The sequence below is a fragment of the Spermophilus citellus genome (genome assembly GCF_964194105.1).
Source record: "Spermophilus citellus genome assembly, chromosome: 1".
Lineage (NCBI taxonomy): Eukaryota > Metazoa > Chordata > Mammalia > Rodentia > Sciuridae > Spermophilus > Spermophilus citellus.
Window position 1 is genome coordinate 61,664,138 of NC_138182.1, and position 22,435 is coordinate 61,686,572.

Below are 22,435 nucleotides of genomic sequence, written 5' to 3' on the forward strand. Positions count from 1 at the left end.
ATAAAGGGATGCTGTATTTTGTCAAATGCTTTTTCTGCACCTGTTAAGATGATCATATGATTCTTTAAGTTTATTGATGTGACGAATTACATTTATTGATTTCCATATGTTTAACCGACCTTGCATCCCTGGAATGAACCCCACTTGATCGTGCTGTATTATCTTTTTGATATGTTTCTGTATTTGATTTGCCAGAATTTTATTGAGAATTTTTGCAGATGTTCATTAAGATTTTGATCTAAAATTTTCTCTTTTAGATGTCTTTGTCTGTTTTCTGAATAGTGTAATGAAATCACACTGCCCTGCTCAATCCCACTTTGGAATCCAGGCAATATTTGCCTCATAGAATCAGTTTGGAAGTGCTTCCTTTTTTTTTTTTTCTATTTTCTGAAATAAATCAAAGAGTATTGGTATTAGTTCTTCTTTAAAGGTCTTGTAGAACTTGGCTGAGTATCCTTGCTGTCCTGGGCTTTTTTGGTTGTTAGACTTCTGATGGTCTCTTCTATTTCGTTGCTTGAAATATATCTGTTTAAATTGTGTATGTCATCTGATTCAATTTGGGCATATCATATGACTCTAGAAATTTGTCAATGCCTTTGATATTTTCTATTTTATTGGAGTAGAAGTTTCAAAATAATTTCTAACTATCTTCTGGCCTGGTCTCCTGCCGTAGTCTGCTGGTCAGAAGGGGTGGCCCTGTGCTGGTGGCTGGACTCCAGTGGGTATCTGCCAGTGGAGGGGTGGACCAGGGCCTACTGTGAGCCTGGGTTCCATGCAGGCCAGTGTGAGTGGATCTGGGCCACTGGGCTTGACCTCCCATGGTAGTCTGCTGGTTGGAAGGGGAGGTCCTGTGCCAGAGACTGGCCTCTGGCTGGTGTCTGCTGCTGGAGGGATGGACCCAGGCATACTATGAGCCTTGGTCCTGCGCAGGCTGGCATGGGCAGATCTGTGCTGCCAGGCTTGACCTCCCATAGTAGTCTGCTGGTCTTATTGTACATTTTAATGAAGCAAGAATAATGCTATACTTTATTCTGTAAGGATAGAAATTTTAAGAACACATTACAATAAAAATCTCTCATTTCCCAATATCAATGTTGCCTTTCCTTGAGAAATATTGAAATAGAATTTGTTTCATGCATCTGTCTATAAATTTGAAAATAAAATATAAAAACAATGGCTAAAACCCTGGCCACCATACAGTGGGATATTGGTATAACTAGTACTAAGATAATCATTTCCTGATATCCACGTTAGGTCTCATACAAGAACCTTGTATATAACTGACTATCCTCTACCAGGTACCTCACCACCTTCAAGGCTCTATTTGACCTATTAGAAGGGAATTTTTGCTACATTTAATTTCACAGATCTTTATAGGTTTTATTAACCTTGTAGCAAACAAGAGTTTAATTTGGAAAAAAAAAAAGCACTGGAAAATATAACAGTGAAATATTTTAGTTAGCATTGGGACTTCTGTCACATCATTTTTAATTCAGATAGATATAGGAATGAAGAGAAAATTAAAACAGAAGTGAGTCATAAAAATTAAGCCAACTAACAGTTATCACTTGAAAACAATAGTTATAGATTTGAATAGCCTTTTTACCAATAATGCTTTATTGAAAACAATCATACTTATTAAATTTATGAATGTTATTTTGTAGAGCTTTCAATTGAAATTATCTGGAACCTGGCTTGTTACTCTACTTTGGGCCTGTGTATTTAACTGTACACATGGAACAAGGTTTATTCTGCATATAGGCTATGAGAATCTTTAAATAAAAACTGATGTATAATAAATTTATTTGATGATAAAATGTTTCCCTATCACTTTAATATGGACTCATATTAATGATTGGGTTATTTTATATAAAAGGTCTTACAATTGTGTCAGTATGATAAATTATATGTTACAGAAATTATAATAGCTATCTCCATTTCTAAAATAGGCATGAATATAAAAAACATCTTTTAAATTTACTAATTCACTAATCACTTTTAAAATGTTATTATTTTATTCAATTCCAAAAAATACTACTTTAAAAGATAGATTTAGGTTGACGTTGTTATCTATTTTTCAAAAGCCAAATTAAAAGTAAAGAGAAAAGTAAAGAAAAGCAACAAATGGTTCCATATTTTCATTTCTTGGGGAGATGTGATATACATTGGCCCATCCTATGATAGATTGTTGGAAGGAAATTGACATCTAATCTACATATCACCCTCATGCCCTAATCTAAGACTTGACTGCACAATACTATAAAACATTGTCTCTGGGGTAATAATAGAAAAATAACTTATTGGGATACTATTTACTCTTTTAATAATATTTTTATACTAATCATTTGTCTTATCTTAAAATGGCAATTGTGAATATTAATTTTTAAAATATTTGGAATAAAATATTATTTTAATATATTAAATACAATGTAATAGAGTCTCAGTATCTGCCACTTAAAGACATACATTATTCCTATTCCTTACATTATAAGAAAATATCTAATTCTGAATAAAGTATACACTCAAAACTATTAGAAATTAACATTAATATTTTGTTTATAAATTTGTGGCACAACCACAAATAGATACAGAATATGTTCTTTCACATTGCATTGCTGACTTCTTATCATTCTAGAAGCAAAAAACCGGGGCATAGTACAAGACAGCAAAAGTAATTTCATTCTTACTGTAACTGATCTTCCAGTTGCAAAATAAGGCATGATGGCAAAAATTTTTGAGGCCTAGTGATAGCAGATGAGGCAGAATATGTTTTCTGGGAGAATATCAGCCATACCATTGTTAAGCATAAACTTTATTCATAACGCTACTCCAAAGAAGTGTTCAAATTTGGAAAGAAAGTCATGGTTTCTACAAGATGTTAGCAAGTGTTATCAATCTAAGCTCAGTCTTTTCAGTAATGTTGGTCAAAATGGTTGTACAAAAAAAAAAAAAAAAAAGAAAGAAAGAAAGAAAGATTTTTGAAGTTTAATATTTTTTGATTTGATATTTTAGATATTTTAGTCTTTGAAATGTAAGTGATACCGCTGTTGACCGGTGACGAGTCCTTGCTTCCCCCGATGTTGAAGAATAACATCAAAGAAGCACGCCGAGGCAAGGTCAGAGTAGAAAGTAGAAGTTTATTAAAGGACAGCAGAAAAGACTTCTCCCGGAGGAAGAAGGGGACCCAAGAGGTGGAATCCATGGAAGTGCAGTTGTTTCCCCTTTTTATAGTTTTGCTGATGAAGGGGGAAGGGTTGGGACACAGGTGGGACAAACAAGTAATCTGGGCAGGAAGGACTTCATTATCACTTTTTTGGGATGGGCTATCTCCAAATCTGTTGGGGGCTGTTTATTAACACTTCTTTGAGGTGGACTTTGGCCTAGGGCCTTTATGGGACTTCATTAACATTCCATGAGTTGTCCTGTGTTTTCCCTGAGTCATTCCCAGCATGGCCTCCATTTTAGATTTCACTCGGTATTAGACCCGATTTACCTAACTACACTGACTACCTAACTTTAAATCTGGCTTCATTCCCCCCTCTAATTTGGGAACTCCTTACTGCTGTAAGGAAAGGGGGCGAAGAAGATCTTTCTGGCTTCTTCAGGCTGACAAAAGGGGCGATGTTGGGGCAAGCAGTTTTGGAGTCCCCTTTTAAAAATCGGGTCTATCGAGTGGTCCATGATAGAAGTCCGATTGAGAAGTAATAGACTGGAAGGCCATCTGAGTGATGGGTGGTCTATAAGAGAAACAAGAATTCATTAGTACTGGAACCATATTGATGTAGCAATAAATCCCATAGCACAGGAATATGCCAACGAGTATGATGGCAAAGACAAAGACTAACAATGTTTTCCACCAGGAAGTACCAAGAACCAGGAGCTAAGATATTGTCTCCATGACAAGGTTGCTGAGGACATGGCTTTTATCTGAGCATGTAAATCTTTAAGGATATTTGTCACATTGCCAGAAATGTCAGGGATGTCAACACAACATTTAGGGTTACAGATGTCTTTTCCTTTAAGATATAGTTTAATAATTTGATATCATCTGATCTTGCAAAATCCTTTTACTAGTATGACCTGTGTCTAATAGAAATCTTTAATTCTGTTACCTAGGGCTGGATACTCATACTAGCAAACACCAAGCCTACCTGTGTAGGTTAGGAATATTTGTGGGCCTTAAACTAAAAACTACTCTGGTAGTTCTTTTTGATAGTTATCAGGCATTCCTGTCTGAGAATCTCCTTTGTAGCCTCTAGTTTACTTATTTATGGAAGTTACATTTAATTATCATTATTATTAAAATGTCCAGGAATAGCTGTGTTTGGCTTTGACTGTCTTTGCTAAGTGTTTAAGATGAAGCAAGTCAAACTGACTTTTGTTTCAATCTATTGTTAACAGTCAGCTGAGTTACTCTGGGTGGGAGTCCTCGGGAACTTCACAACAGCTTCTCAGTTCTGCTAGTGCCATTTGCGCTAGGATGGGTCCAGGCCTTGCTTGACCATGTGGCTTCCCTCGGAAGCATCAGGGATGTCTCCCTTGTTGATGACCCTCCTCTTCACAGCAAATGCACTGACTGGCTTCCTGTCCTCCATTGGTCTCATTAATCTCCCTGATCAGGAGGTTATGTGGCCTAGAGTTGCAGAGCCCTTTGAAGAAGTCCCTATTCCCTGATTCAGACTGACTCAGAGGGCAAGAGCCAAATTTTTAATTTTAAAACTTAATCTTAAACATCCAGCAAAATAAGTTAACAGCCTTATACTAAGAGTACTGGACTTTAATGTCTATCTCTCTATCCTGTAGGTGATAACTTCTTGTCTTAAATTAACCCAGGTAGTGAGCTCTTAAATTAGTACCTCTGCAAAACATTAACAGGCAATCTTAAATCATTTATAAGAAAACTACAAGATAAAATTATCAAGAGTAAAAACATTTAGTTCATATAATAGCTACCTTGAATTTTGGTGGAGTATATCCCCTGTTTGAGATCCTGGCAATCGTGACAAAAACCAACTTTTGGACACAACTTTAAGTGTACTGAAATTTAGCCTACTTCTTTCATAGTCACTTTCACATGGGATGGGACATAGAGCCTTATCTCAAGTAAGGTGGGGCTCTTCATAAATCTTAAATACTATAGTTCTGAAGCTGATCTTTGCTTTTTTTTAAACATCATTTTACAAAGCCTACATAAATTGTTGCTTAAGTTCACATGAATATTAGCTAACACAACATAATATCACATCTAAAACATGAATTAAAGGAAGGCTGGAAGCTTCTAACCTCTTGTTGGAAATTAGCAAAGTATTTCTGTGTCTCACAATAAAACCTTCACCCAGATTAGGCTCTCATTGACTTAAAAATACATTTAAATTGTATCTCAGTGTAAAAAGTAACATGGAACTTTACATAACTTATTGATAATAAGTACAGTTATAGAACACAAGTGATATAAATAAATTTCCAACATGTTTTTCTTTTAAGCCTAAAATTACCATACACTTTTAGAATACCAGCTTGATATAATGCTCTTTCTAAAGCTTCTACCTTACAGACTTGTATACTTGGAAGATATGAACACATTAATGGCACCAATTACATTGATGTTTTTATATTAACCAAGTTTAGCTTTTAAAGAAATAACAGCACAATTCTCTAAAACAACAGCACTTGTTTAACCAGCTGTTTAATGTCTTTAAGATTACTTGTTCAAAAACTTATATAGACCTTCTTTATATCATTTACTTAAACTCTCTTAATTACTTAATCATATAGACTCTTATCCAGAAATCTAGAACCTTTTAGTTTCTCTTTTTATCTGTTAACCTCTTTTTGTTCACATTTTGAAACAATACTTGTAAATTTTTGAATTTAAGCAGATTATTTCATAGACATCAACATTTTATTAGGGCCTTTTTGAACACCTAGAAAAACTTATAAGCTTAATTCAAGACCTCTTTACTTTTATCTGTTTACCCAATTTAAATTGAGCCATTTGAATCACGTGAATCAAAGATATTTGGATCCATTTTTAATTTTTCATGAGCGCTCCTCATCTGTCAATTGTCATATCACTGCATGATATATGGACATACACACAGACATACCAACATACAACACGTAACACAAGTGTAACACATAACACAAAAGGCCTTGCAATTTTCTCAGGTGAAATCTCATTGCAATGTTTAAAAAAAAACTCCAGTTGATCAAAAATAGAACTTATCAGAAAAACATTAGCTTGTCTGTAGGATAAAAATCATGAGCTCAAAAAAAACATAGAATCTAAGAAAAGGCAAAAGTCCTAGAAAAAATTGACTGGCCAGTAATTAGTAAATGGCATACAATTTACTCTTTGGTTTAATCTAGTTTGAGTTCAGGTAAAAGACACCTTTACTTTTTTTTTCCTTGGGCTTCAGATCTGTCTCCTACTGAGTGCTCCAGGCTTCTTCTATTTGCATATCAATTTAAGTCCTGGCTGGGGTCTGGAAGGAACTGGGAAAACTGGAATTTTGAGCAGAAACTTCACGTCTAAGGCATTTTAATCATAAGTCACAATTTTCAGGTTTGGAAGTTGAAAATATGGTACAATTTACAAAATTTCATCTTTATATCTTCCTACACTAGAAAAACTTGCTCACACAAAACTGAAAATAGGATCTTTCTTGATAATATAAAAGCTACCACAGAAGAAATTCCTTCAGGATCATTAAGCTACTTTCTTTGTTTTGAAGTTCCTAAAGTAGTATTAAGTTACATTAAATCACCTGGAAAAAATCCATACACTACCATGTGTATCTAAAATTAAGCTTTGAAAATTCCCAAGACTGTTGCTAATTAATGTCATTTCAATAAGCCAGACCAACGTTTTAATTCAACACTTTTTCCTAAATCTTACACACTGAGAGAAACAGATACCAAATCATAATTTACTATCCTTGCCTAAATTAATGCACTGTATACCTAGTGAAATCTCCTTAGGTTACCCAGTTCAAAAATTGATGAAAAAATAAAACTGAATGATTGGGAGTTACTTGCCAACTTGGAAGTAGAGTTCTTTTAATTTTCTATCCTAAGTATTTAAGTTCTCTGGCATGAAGTATCTGAAATCACAAACTAAACAATTAACTAACCCCAACTTTTAACTGCAAGATTACGCAATGTTTCAAACACATTTTGATACCAGATGTTACAATGAAACATCTTTTAGACACACGTTTAGCCTAGATTATCTCCAAGAAACAATCTATAATAACCTTTAAAACAGACCAGATAAGAAAAACTCTCTCCAGGTTTTGAACTTCCATTTAATTATGACTCCTATCAGTGGCACCTTAGATTTCCCCATGAGTGGACCAGATGTTTTCACATAAGGGCAACTATAGGTGTAAAATTAAGGGTCTCAGTGTGACTGACTTTACTGCATTTATGTGGAGTAATCCTTACAGTGAAGGAAATTATGAGGAAATTTCCCCAAAGCGAAAATGGCTCTGGCAGCTGCTGGGAATTCCTCAGTTTCCCTTTCACTTGCAAGATTAGCTCCTTTGGATAGATCCAATCCTAGGCAATCTGGCATATCTCCTGACTTTCCAGTAGAGTCAGTTTTTATCTGCCTTAGGTCTTGAAGGGGGAAGGGGGTATGTACTTTGATCGGCCCAAATTTTTCTCTTGATTCTTTTCCTCAGTGAGTCCAGGATTTTTTCCTTCACATGGCAGATATCATAGTTAAGTCTACTTCACATTGTTGACATAATTTAGGATTTTCCGTTAGAGCAAAGAACATACGGCACCTCACATCATTTCCTTTTTTTTGTAAATTTTATCAAACTGTAAAATTGTATTAAAATTGATATTTCCCTCTGGTGGCCAGGTTTCTCGTATTTGAGGCCAGGCCAAGAAAATGAGGCGCTTTTCTTGAGTGTCTGAGGTTCAAATTTATCCCAATTTTTCAATACGCAGGCTAGTGGTCCACCTGGCGTATTGGAGAGAGAGAAGCTCCCCTCTGAGTGAGAAGAAAACAGGACTCAGGCGCCCACGCTGCACCAGAGAAAACTGTTCTCATTAGGGACGTCTCCCTAAGTTTGAGCTTCCTAAACGGTCCAGAAAACCCGTTTCTCACCTTGCTTTGCCAAGGGGTTTCTGGTCCCCTTTAGCAAATTGCTAGGGTCTCAGTTTGCCCTGTGCTAGAGACCCTGGGAGGATTCAGACTTAAGGGCCTTACTGCTTTCCTCCCGACCACTAAAAACACATTGCAAAAGAGAATCTTGTGCTCTTTTGTTGTCTTTGCTCTGTAGACTAAAGGAGCCGCCTGAGTGTTAAGGGATATCTACTGGTTGTAAGGTAGCAGATTACCTTAGAGTTGATAAGATTAAGGAGTTGATTCAAAAAATGCCTCTCTAGTAGCTTAAGGAACACAGAACATTTTAAACATTTGGGCGGTAAAACAGACTATTGAAAGTTACCTATGCATCTTAGGGAACCTGGGCAGATTTTACTAATTATTTTATGCCTTTCTCAGTCCTGCAACCTGAATTGCTAACATTTCTGACTTGCGAAGGAAGGGAAGCATCCAGGAGGAATGGATGCGGAGTTGGGAGTGTTGCGCGTAGCCCATATGGAGGCAAATGTGATTGGGGCTTTCCCTCAGTGCCATTCATCTACCGATCACCCTAGATACCCCTGAGGGCTGTCGGAAGGGGGCTCAAGAGAAAGGAACCTTTGGAAACGTCTGAGAGTAGCCCAGACCGGAATTCCGCAGTTGTTCCAAACTCTTTCTTCCACCTCCATGCATCCGAGGCAGATCGGGATTAGGGACACTGTGTACTCACATCAATTGCTTTCTGGGCCCAGACAGAAAAGTTGGAATCGGCTTTGGCAGAACCCAATATGTCTGCTCTGTATTGAACAGGTGATTGAGAGCTGCTTAGGCCGGGAAACCTCTCACCCGAGTCTTGTAGAGTGGCGGCTGCACTAATTGCGTTTAAGTAGCCGTCGGGTGCCCACCTTATCCTCCAGAAAGAAAGAGAGAAAAAGATGCACCTCAAACAGACATGGGGTGTATGCACTTACCCCGGTGTAGATCTCGGTGGGACCTCCAATATGATACCGCTGTTGACCGGTGACGAGTCCTTGCTTCCCCCGATGTTGAAGAATAACATCAAAGAAGCACGCCGAGGCAAGGTCAGAGTAGAAAGTAGAAGTTTATTAAAGGACAGCAGAAAAGACTTCTCCCGGAGGAAGAAGGGGACCCAAGAGGTGGAATCCATGGAAGTGCAGTTGTCTCCCCTTTTTATAGTTTTGCTGATGAAGGGGGAAGGGTTGGGACACAGGTGGGACAAACAAGTAATCTGGGCAGGAAGGACTTCATTATCACTTTTTTGGGATGGGCTATCTCCAAATCTGTTGGGGGCTGTTTATTAACACTTCTTTGAGGTGGACTTTGGCCTAGGGCCTTTATGGGACTTCATTAACATTCCATGAGTTGTCCTGTGTTTTCCCTGAGTCATTCCCAGCATGGCCTCCATTTTAGATTTCACTCGGTATTAGACCCGATTTACCTAACTACACTGACTACCTAACTTTAAATCTGGCTTCATAAGGATAGTGGGACAGTTGCCATGTGTAAGGCTAAGTACAAGAGAAGACAGAAAAATAAATGCAGAGACTAGGTTCTGTAAGGTCAGTATTAGAAAATTGCAGTCCTCATGTAATCTTACAATCTGTTCTCTTGTTCAGTGAGGAGATTGAGTCTCAATGTTTTACATTTTCAGTTCATTGGAAAAGGTTTCAGTTGTTTCTGGTCTGTTATAATTTGTATAGGGCATGAAGGGCTATGCCTCTACAATAAGGTATTTATTTAATTTTTCTCTTTTGTAAGGAAAATAAAGAGACACAGAGACAAGATATAGAGACAGAAAAGAAAGATGGCAGAATGTCTGAGGGGCCAAGCTGCCAAGCTTCATTTATATCAATAGTTACTTTAGGTCATTGGCATCATTAATACATATTGTTCATTGTATTACTAGGAAGTTTACAGACTTAGCAACATTATGCAGCTTATTCCTCAGTTACATACTAAGTTGCAATGTGCCATCTTGGGAGCCTTAAGTGGCTTCTCAAGAAAATCCACTGTATGAAGCTACTATTAAATGGGCAAGTTTAGGCTCATTGTGGTTGTCTAACAAAAAAGTTCCTTTATTCTCAATAGCTGTGTGCCTAAGACCAAGGTGGAAGACCCTAACACAGACCCTCCTCATGAAGGACATTGCTACAGCAGCCAGACATCCTATGTCTCTACACAGATGTTTTCCCAGCAGCCAGACATTCTGTGTCTTTGCAGAGAAACTTCCTAGCCACCAAGCATGCAACAGTCATGAAGCTATCAGAGACCTCAATCCCAAACACAGAACTCCTACACTCTTTGTAGTCTATATAATACAATGCATACCCCTACCTATTCAGTCATTTTGCTATCTCTTAGCTAATTTGACACCTAGGTGGCAGGGCTCTAGGAGACATTCTGGCACCCTGAATAATTTTATCTTCTAATTTAGTCTTCACTAAAACTGGAGTGAAAAAAACAATATCCTTTCTCATTCTTCCAATTAGTCACCATATTTTTCTCTATCACAACAACAATTCTGATTGCATGGAATGCCCTGAGGTGATGGGTTTTGTGCTTCATTTGTGAAGGTGGTATAAAAAACACCCAAGCTTTCCATATATTATATTAAAAGTATTATAATATATTGGTAAATATCTGTAAGAAGAACATAATGATTCATAAGTTGTGTTAATTGTCTCTGAAATAAAAAGTTTGTTGTTGTTAATTCTGAATCCATTGCATATCCATCACAAAATTAAGGGCCTGACTCCTGATTAGGAGCTTCATAGTGACATGTTTCTCCTCCAAATCAATGCTTATCACAATTTTGTTCAATACATTTGTTTAAATTAATTTTCCTTTACACACCAAGAAATTTGTAACCACACAACCATCTTTACTGCATTTTCTTGCAGAACATAGCTTCTGGCACATAGCTCATTAGAATTTTTATGAATTATTTCTTACCACTCTTTCTTTTTCAAATTTGTTTTTTTCCCAGGTGACAGCAACCTATAGTCCCTTCCCTTATGGAAAATGACTTCAAATGTTTGAATATATTTTGTATATCCAATATTTAGGGGAATAACAAAATTGGAAGACATGCCAAACAAGATTTCACTTTCCATTTGTATATTTCTACACTATATTTCAATTGCATCCTTTTAATCATCAAATTCTCTTCTAACAATAGTTAGTCATTAAAAGTTAGCCTTACTTTGTACCCAACTCACCTTTAGAAACTTTTCCTAATTAGCCTTAAATCTAAAAGAAAGAAATGTAGCTAAAGCTTAGTCTTATATTCAGGATAATTTAGATTGTATTTTCTTTGGTTTACTTAAAGTTACTTTTGTTACTTTCTTTATCTTGATACTGATTTTTACAAATACTTTCTCACTAAAAGTTATATTATCTTAGGTTCTTTTTAATTTGGATTGAGTATAATTTAACTGAACTTTCTTTTTAGTTAAACATTCTGAGCTCTGTAATGCTTACTTGAATGTTTTTGCCCTTTGTTTTATAGCTGAAAAGTGTTGCTAATTTAGGCAAGTAGCAATTTTAACTTATAAAGTTTCATAAAGGTATTCAATTTAAAAGTTGAGATATATCCAAACTTAAATCACACTTTGTTACTGCTTCCATTTTTATCTACAGAAAAAAAAAAACCTCACTTCATTTATCAATATTAGAAAAAAAAACACTGGGTTTCAATTTGCATTCCAGTTGAGAAATATACAAATAGTTAATATTTAAAACAGTTGATTTCATAGAAGGAGAATGTTTAAAAAGTTTAGGTACATATTACAGTATCAGTGAAATTATTATAAGAAATGGTTTAGGTACAAAAACAGTCATGAATACCAACATATTTTTATTCAGTATATTTCAAGTATATTACTTTCATACAGTTTATATGATCTTCGATTACGGGAATAAGGGAAGGAAGACATCATCTAAGTCTGTCTGAGATTATTGTGGAAATTTTCACTGAAGTGACATTAAGTTTAAAGACTCATGTTTTATAAAATTAAAATAAGACTATACATGCTTAAATTTGAGTACTGCTTGTTATATAGTAAGCTGTCAATGAATTTTGACTAACCTTTGTTTTTAATTAAGCAAAAATACTCAAAAGTGTGATAAACATTTATAAGTTTTTTTTGTTTTGTTTTGTTTTTTTAGTTAAACATGAGAACAATACCTTTATTTTATTTAGTTTTATGTGGTGCTGGGGATCAAACTTAATGCCTCACACATGCAAGGCAAATGCTTACTACGGAGCTACAATCCCAGCCCTGCAAGGTAAAGATTTTATTACAGGTAGTATGGCCCTTTTCCTTGAAGCCAATCCAATAATGAGGACACAGTTTTGAGAAAAAGGAAATTATTTAATTGAATGACTAGCAAAGAGAAAACACAGGGGACTCCTGTTCCAGAGTCTGCGATTTTCCCAATCAGGAGTAAAGTTTTTAAAGAGGTGATTCAAAGGCCACATTCCAGGTGTGCCCTGACAGGATTCCTAATCCACTTGTTAAATGAGAGATTTCTTAGATCTTCAGCTGCCATCTCAGAAGTTTGCATTATGTAATTCCTGTGGTGGATGTGTGCTTAGGAAAAGATAACTTGGCCTATGGTCATGAAGAAAGGTAATCCTGTTTCCCTAAAATTAGGAAAGTGTAAGATTTGGGAGGCAAGAGATGAAGGAAGGGAAGGGGGAGAGGAAGAAAAAGAAACATATCTATCAAAAAAAAAGTCACAGTGGCAGAGCAGCAAGGATTATATTCAAAGCATACGTGGATCATTTACAATCTCACAGGGTTTATCAGAGCAATCTGTTATAGAGTTCAAACTTCATGTATCCAAATTGAAGTAAATTCATGTTCCTATAGGTTTTCTTCATTCACATGCTACATTTCTAATCCTCTGAGCCTAGGTATTTCTTCTGTAGTTTGCTAATGGTGTTCACATGTTCTCTCTCTTTCTGATTAGACTAAAAGCTGCATGTTGTTAGACATTTATTTATTTTTTTTTCTATTTATTCTACTGCTGAAGACCCAGTACCTAAAACAGTACATGGCATGTGTTTAACATACCAGAAATACAAATTTTCTTTAATTTTTGCAAATTCTTATAAGAAAGGGACTACTATCTTCATTTAAATGAAGAGATCATGGAGGTTGATAGAGGTTAAATTATAATATCTGTAGTCCTGTACATAGTAAGCAATAAAACTGAAAGAATCTTCAAGGTGAATTAATGGAGTTCATGTTATAAAATAACTTGTAAAAGTAAAATTTGCTTACCAAAGTACAAATCCAGATTTGTGTGTGTATTGATGACAATAGGAGATGACAAAAATTGGGGAAAGAAAAGCTCAAACAATATTATCGAGACAAAAATGTCAGAGAACTGTTGTGAAAGAGAATAGCACACTATTCAGATAAAGATCACTTCTATTTCTTGTAATATGGTAAACTAATACTACTTTTGAAAACAAACAAACAAAAAAAGCTGCTAGTTTAAAAACTGAAATCTTTTAAAATGTAGCCACATGTTGTCAAGAAAGAAAGGAAAATTGGATCGAATATGGGAATTCAGAAAGTTAAAATGAGCACTACTGCTCTTTTCAGCTTTGAAAGCATTTGACAGCCCTATTGAATTGCACATCAGTGTTCAATATTTCCACTCTGGGTAGATAGGAGACCAGAAAAAGCCAAGGACCCACCTAAGTGTAGTGTCAAAAGAAAAGTTCACCATGAAGCTAGAAACCCTAATGAGAAATTGGCAGATTAAATCTGAAAAAAAAAAAAAAATCCATGGTCTCTCAAGTGAAAAAGAAAACAAATAAAGATCCTTTTTCAAAACTTGATCTCAGTAGATAGAATAATAAGATTTCAGGACACTTTGGAATCAAGTTGGCCTTCATATGAGTATTTCTTCTCAAATTCACATAAATTAGGTATTACCAAAAGGTGGGGGAATAAAAAGTAAACTCAATAATATTATACCTCACATGGTTCAGATGCCTGACTGGGGCTAATGCAAATCTTTTTTTTGAGAAACCTAATAGTAACTCAGTCTTCAATCTCGGCCTCCAGGGAAATTCCATATATATAATTTACAGGGATTTCCTTTACATTAAAGAAATCAAAAGTTCCTACTTAATCACTAAACATTCAAGATTTCAGGCCTCCATGAAAGGAAAAAAGACCAGCTACCCAAGACTAGAGATTTGTGGAATTAAACAACTAAGAAATAATAATAATAATTTACTATCCATTAAAATTAAAACTAAGATTGATAACATGGATAAATGGTTATCATATTTGTAAAAGAAAGCAAGATTAATTGCTAGAAAACAAATACATAGTTGTGTATCTATTAGTAGTAAGGAGTTTTTAGATCTAGGATCCATGGAGATAAAGAGATTTCCTAGGCCAGATATATTTTGTGGGGAAAATTTTTTTGTTGGTGACTCCTGGCACCCAGGGTTTCTGGGTGAGAGAGCAGACATACAGGATCCTCAGGAAACCAGAATGCTTCCTTTGTTGGGCACTTCTAACAGAAGCCTCATTGCAGGTCCAGATGGGCCATCTGTGGTCTTTGTATATCTCTGCTCCTCTCTCTAGAGAAAATAGGTGCTTGGGAAATGGCAGCAAGGAACCAAAATACAATGAATAACTCGAACTCAAGCCCTTGACAGATAATTCTTTGCTATAAACACCAGGTTATCTGGTGACATTGATGAGAGAATATATCAGCAGCATGGTTCCCAACCCATAAAGTCCTCTTTGCAATGATCCGATGGAGGTTTCTTCCTTCTCCCAGGTACAAAAATTTATGCCAAGAAAGATGACATGGGGACCCTTTTATATACATTCAGAGAACACTAACAGAAACAAGTGGGTATCCAGTGAGATCAGAGAAAGGTCAACATAGCCTAGTAAAAATTCTGAAATGCAACGGTCATTGAAAACACAGAACACAGAAGTATGTCAGGTTTGCACACTAAGCTGAAAACAAAAATAAAACAAAACAAAAAATTGCTTGCAAAAATAAAATATTTAAGCAATACCTTGATTACCCTAATATAACAGAAACATTGCCATACACTTATACAATAAACCAGAAAAATACTGATTAAAATGAGAAAACATAATGAATGGAAACCAACACCCACATAAATCAGATACTGCAAATACCTGATGAGTATTTTCAAACAACTCTCATAAAAATGCTTAAATAAGGATTTAAGAATACTCAAAACAAATAATGGATCGATAATCTCTGAAAATAATGAGATGACTAAAAAATGAATGAAAATTATATAAAAGAAAACACAATTAAAAATTTTAATATATAGTGCTGAATGTACTCTTGGAGTAGTGGGAATGACAGAGGATAGATGCAATGAATTTAAGGAAGGATCAATAGAAATAAATATAGTCACCCCAAAATCAAACAGAAATTGATGGGGGGAAATTTAACAGGGACTCTACGTCATCTGGAAAATTACAAAATATCTCATATTTGTATTATTATGGTTCCAGAAAGTGAAGTGAAAAAAGGTAATAAATATTAAAGGGTACTTGAAAAAATAACAGATGGAAACTTTCCATTAACTTGCTTAAATGTACAGATTAGATCATAAAAAATGACTTAAATAAACTTTTCCTTAAAGTATATGAACAGATGGCAAATAAGCACATGAAAAAGATGTCTAACATCATTAGGCATTATAGAAAGGTAAAGTAAAACCACAATGAGATAGCACTACAAATTTATCAAATTTAAATAATAAAAAAAAAGACAACATCAAATGCTAGAGAGGGTTTGGAGGAACAGAATCACTCATACATTGTGGATGGGAACATATGCTGGTGTGTCCCCTCCAGAAAAATCATTTTTAAAATCTTTTATACAATTTAATACAAAATTACCATATGACTCTGAAATATTAGTCTTGGGGCTTTATCTCATATAAATGAAATGTGTGCTACACACACACACAAGCAACTTGAATGAAACTCCAGGGAATCATGCTGATTTACAAAAAACAATACTTTTATCACTACCAGCATATGAATCTTGAAATGACAAAATTACAGAAGTGGAAAACAAGTTAGTAAATTAGTAACCTTTGTGAGACTTTACAAGTTAGGCACAAGTAAAGAGCTATGAAGAGATACATTGATTATATAAGAATAAAAGGATTCTACTGTTAGATACATGAACTTAGGTGACAAAATTGCACAGAATTAAACACATACCCAACACACACATACACTTACATGAGGACAAATAAAACTGGAGAAATCTGTAAAACTGTGAACTTTATAATATCAAAATCCTGGGTTTTATATTTCATTATGCTTTTGTAAGATGTTACCTTTGAGGAAACTAGGTAAAATGTAAACAGGGACTCTCTATAGTGTATCTCGCAATTGCAAGAGTATTATTATTTTATGTCAATTGAAGCTCACTAAAACTGAAAAATAGTATAAGTTGGTTGACATGCAGATCTACAAAGTAATAGCTTTTATTAAATAAATCAGTTTATGAAAGCAGAAAGCAATTATTTACAAAACATTGATTAAGCCCAGTACAGTGGTGTATGACTGTAATCGCAATGACTCAGGAAATCGAGGCAGGAGGATTGTAAATTCTCTGCAATTTAGTAAGACCCTGACTAAATTAGTGAAACCCTGTCTTAAAAAAAAAAAAAAAAAAATTAAAGGACCGAGGAAACAGGTCAGTGGTAAAGCATCCCTGGGTTCAATCCCCAGTAACAACAACAACAACAAGCAACTGATTCTACTATTTTGCATAACAAATATTTAAGATTTAAAGTTTAAAATGATATAATAGTCTTTCTGGATTTGTAGTTGCAATAGTGGTCTACTTCACCTTTTGAATATAGTACTTGCTGCATATATATATATATATATATATATATATATATATATATATTTTTTTTTTTTTTTTTTTTTTTTTTTTTTTTTTTTGGTACTGGGGATTGAACATGGGCACTTACCCACTGAGTCACATCCCCAGCCATTTTTATATTTTATTTAGAGGAAGGGTCTCACTAAATTTCTTAGGGCCTTGCTAAAATGCTGAGGCTGGCTTTGAACTCTCAATCCTTGTGCCTCAGTCTCCAGAGCCATTGGAATTTCAGCATGTGCCCTAGATCTTAGCTTCTTACTTTAAAAGGGACATGTTTTTCTTTTCCTCTTCTTCCTCTCCTCTCCCTAACCTAGGAGCAGGTAACAAGATTACCTTTTCCCATCCTAACCTGAGTTATCTGTCCTTGAGCATATATCCACCACAGGAAGGAGATGGCCCCTGAAAATCTAGGAAGTGACTATCTCCCAAATTAACAACTGAATTTTAACACACCATCAGGGCACATCTGGAAAGCAGCCTTTGAAGAGCTTCTTAAAAAGCCCTCTGTTCTCCCTTATGGGAAGAACCACAGCCAGTGGGACTGGAGTCCCCTGTGCTTCTCTTTTGCTAGCAAAGCAATAAACCTTCTTTTTCCTCTTTCTCAAAATCATGTCCTCATTATTGGATTGGCCTCAGGGACAGAGACTAAGATTTCAGTCATAAAATTAGTGACCCAGATGGGACCTGAGAACAGCCCTCACTCCAGCTTTCTTGGCAGTCCCGGCACTCCAAGCAATGGAATTTCCATGCTGAGGATGTAAGTTGCACTTGCTGAGGGCAGACTGCCAGAGAGTTAGGAGACAGAAGTCTGGTGAGTCTATACCGTTAAGCCAGAGCAGCTAACCTGGGAGTAAAGCAAAGAACTGAGGAAACATTCCAACAGCTACCAAGCCCCCTTTGCTTTGGGGAACTCTCACATTACTTTCCTGAACTGAATGGATTGCTCTATCTTGATCTACTTTGAGAAAAACAAAACTGACCACAATAAAGTCAGGACACTTTAGCCATTTAGCAAACTCCCCTGGTGTGCACTCCAAGACCCTTGAGTCTACACATCTGGTTCCTCTTTGTTGGGAACATCTGGTTCCTCTTTGTTGGGACATCTGTGGCACCATTGTGTAGAAGTCATGATGAAGCAGGAATTGAGAACTAGGGAGAATTTTCCCCTATATGGTCTGTCTTTTTTAAAGGTTTCCAACTGTTAATCGTGGTTTGGGGATTCTCTATTTGTCTGTCTCTGTTGTTGTAGTAGTTGTTGTTTGTATCTGTTTCTGGCCTTTTTAAGACATGGGCAATGCTACCTTGATTCTATAGGTTTTTCTTGGGAACAATCTTGGCTGAATGGGCCACCGAGAGATATAAAATTGTCTAAGAAAAAAGAATGTTTTAACATACAATCTGGCCTTTGAATGGTTTTCTGAATTATTGTACAATCTTGCAGTTGGATTTTGTCTGTCAGAGATAAGTGAAACAAAAAATATGTATCTGCAGGCATGAATGCATTTGTATAATAAGGAATATGAACAATCAAAAACTAAGTTGATACAGATTATAAAAAAAATCAAACAATAATTCTAGAAATGAAGGAAACGATAAACCAAATTAAAAACTCAATCGAGAGTATCACTAACAGAGTGGAGCAAGTAGAAGCCAGAACGTCAGATAATGAAGACAAAATATATCACCTTGAAAAGAGTCTAGCCAACTCAGATAGGCTGGTAAAAAATCACGAGAAAAACATCCAAGAGGTTTGGGATAACATAAAAAAAACAAACTTACGAGTCATCGGGATAGAGGAGGGCACAGAGATTCATGCCAAGGGAATGGGTAACTTACTGAAGGAAATAATTACAGAAAACTTTCCAGAAATAAAAAAGGAAACAGATATACAAATTGTAGATGCATACAGGACACCGAGCACACAAAATCACAATAGACCAACGCCAAAACACATTGTTATGAAGCTATCCAATATACAGAACAAAGAGAAAATATTAAAAGCTACAAGAGAAAAGAGGCAGATTACATTTAGGGGTAAACCAATAAGGTTGACAACGGATTTTTCATCACAGATGCTGAAAGCGAGAAGATCCTGGAACAATGTATTTCAAACACTGAAAGACAATGGATGCCAACCAAGAATCCTGTATCCAGCAAAATTAAGTTTCAGATACGACAACGAAATAAAAATCTTCCATGATAAACAAAAGCTAAAAGAATTTGTAGCCAGAAAACCAGCATTGCAAAGCATCTTGAGCAAAACTCTACATGAGGAAGAAATGGAAAACAATAACCAAAACCATCAGCGGAAAGTGCCTCAGTAAAGACAGAGGATGGGAGGAAAGCTAATCATGGAGAAACAAACTAAATTAGGGGGAAAAAAAAAGAGATAAATAATCAAACATGGCAGGAAGTACAAACCATATATCAATAGTAACTCTAAACGTTAATGGCTTAAACTCTCCAATAAAGCGACATAGGCTGGTAACATGGATTAAAAAAACAAATCCAACGATATGCTGCCTCCAGGAGACACATCTGACTGGAAAAGACATACACAGGCTCAAGGTAAAAGGCTGGGAAAAAATATACCAAGCACACGGTCCTCGTAAGCAAGCAGGCGTGGCCATTCTCATATCGAATAAAATCGACTCCAAGACTAAGTTAATCAAAAGGGATAAGGAAGGACATTATATACTGTTAAAAGGAACCATTCACCAACAAGACATAACAATTATCAATATTTATGCACCAAATAATGGTGCTGCGACGTTCATAAAACAAACTCTCCTCAAGTTCAAGAATCAAATAGACCACAACACAATAATCATGGGTGACTTCAACACACCTCTCTCACCATTGGACAGATCCTCCAAACAAAAGTTGAATAAAGAAACTATTGACCTCAATATCACAATCAATAACCTAGACTTAACTGACATATATAGAATATATCAACCATCATCAAGTGGATATACTTTTTTCTCAGCAGCACATGGAACCTTCTCAAAAATAGATCATATATTATGCCATAGGGCAACCCTCAGTAAATATAAAGGGGTTAAGATAATACCATGCACTTTATCAGATCATAATGGAATGAAACTGGAAATCAATGATAAAAGAAGGAAGGAAAAATCCTACATCACATGGACAATGAGCAATACGTTACTAAATGATCAATGGGTTACAGAAGACATAAAGGAGGAAATCAAAAAATTCTTAGAGATAAATGAAAATACAGACACAACATATCGGAATCTATGGGACACAATGAAAGCAGTTTTAAGAGGGAAATTCATCGCCTGGAGGTCATTCCTCAAAAAAAGGAAAAACCAACAAATAAATGAGCTCACACTTCATCTCAAAGCCCTAGAAAAGGAAGAGCAAAACAATAGCAAATGTAGCAGAAGGCAAGAATTAATTAAAATCAGAGCAGAAATCAATGAAATTGAAACAAAAGAAACTATTGAAAAAATTAACAAAACAAAAAGTTGGTTCTTTGAAAAAATAAATAAGATCGACAGACCCCTAGCCATACTAACGAAGAGAAGAAGAGAGAGAACTCAAATCACTAACATACGGGATGAAAAAGGCAATATTACAACAGATGCTTCAGAAATACAGAAAACAATTAGAAATTATTTTGAAAACCTATATTCCAATAAAATAGAAGAAAGTGAAGACATCGATAAATTCCTTAAGTCATATGATTTGCCCAGACTGAGCCAGGAGGAAACTCACAACCTAAACAGACCAATATCAATAGATGAAATAGAAGAAGCAATTAAAAAACTTCCAACCAAGAAAAGCCCAGGACCGGATGGGTATACAGCGGAATTCTACAAAACCTTTAAAGAAGAATTAATACCAGTACTTTTCAAGTTATTTCAGAAAATAGAAAAAGAGGGAGCTCTTCCAAATTCATTCTATGAGGCCAACATCACCCTGATTCCAAAACCAGACAAAGACGCCTCAAAGAAAGAAAACTACAGACCAATATCTAATGAACCTAGATGCAAAAATCCTCAATAAAATTCTGGCGAATCGGATACAAAGGCATATCAAAAAAATTGTGCACCATGATCAAGTAGGATTCATCCCTGGGATGCAAGGATGGTTCAATATACGGAAATCAATAAATGTTATTCACCACATCAATAGGCTTAAAGAGAAGAACCATATGATCATCTCAATAGACGCAGAAAAAGCATTTGACAAAGTACAGCATCCCTTTATGTTCAAAACGTTAGAAAAAATAGGGATAACAGAAACTTACCTCAACATTGTAAAAGCTATCTATGCCAAGCCTCAGGCTAGCATCATTCTGAATGGACAAAAGTTGAAGGCATTCCCTCTAAAATCTGGAACAAGACAGGGATGCCCCCTATCACCACTTCTATTCAATATAGTTCTCGAAACACTGGCCAGAGCAATTAGACAAACGAAAGAAATTAAAGGCATAAAAATAGGAAAAGAAGAACTTAAATTATCACTATTTGCGGATGACATGATTCTATACCTAGAAGACCCAAAAGGGTCTACAAAAAAACTACTAGAACTAATAAATGAATTCAGCAAAGTGGCAGGATATAAAATCAACACGCATAAATCAAAGGCATTTCTGTATATCAGCGACAAAACTTCTGAAATGGAAATGAGGAAAAACACTCCATTCACAATATCCTCAAAAAAAATAAAGTACTTGGGAATCAACCTAACAAAAGAGGCGAAGGACCTATACAATGAAAACTACAGAACCCTAAAGAAAGAAATAGAAGAGGATATTAGAAGATGGAAAAATATACCCTGTTCATGGATAGGCAGAACTAACATCATCAAAATGGCAATATTACCAAAAGTTCTCTATAGGTTCAATGCAATGCCAATCAAAATCCCAATGGCATTTCTTGTAGAAATAGATAAAGCAATCATGAAATTCATATGGAAAAACAAAAGACCCAGAATAGCAAAAACAATTCTAAGCAGGAAATGTGAATCAGGTGGTATAGCGATACCAGACTTCAAACTATATTACAGAGCAATAGTAATAAAAACAGCATGGTACTGGTACCAGAACAGGCGGGTGGACCAATGGTACAGAATAGAGGACACAGAGACTAATCTACAAAGCTACAACTATCTTATATTTGATAAAGGAGCTAAAAACATGCAATGGAGAAAGGATAGCATCTTCAACAAATGGTGTTGGGAAAACTGGAAATCCATATGCAACAAAATGAAACTAAATCCCTTCTTCTCGCCACACACAAAAGTCAACTCAAAGTGGATAAAGGAGCTAGATATCAAATCAGAGACTCTCCGTCTGATAGAAGAAAAAGTTGGCTCCGATCTACAGATTGTGGGGACGGGCTCAAAATTCCT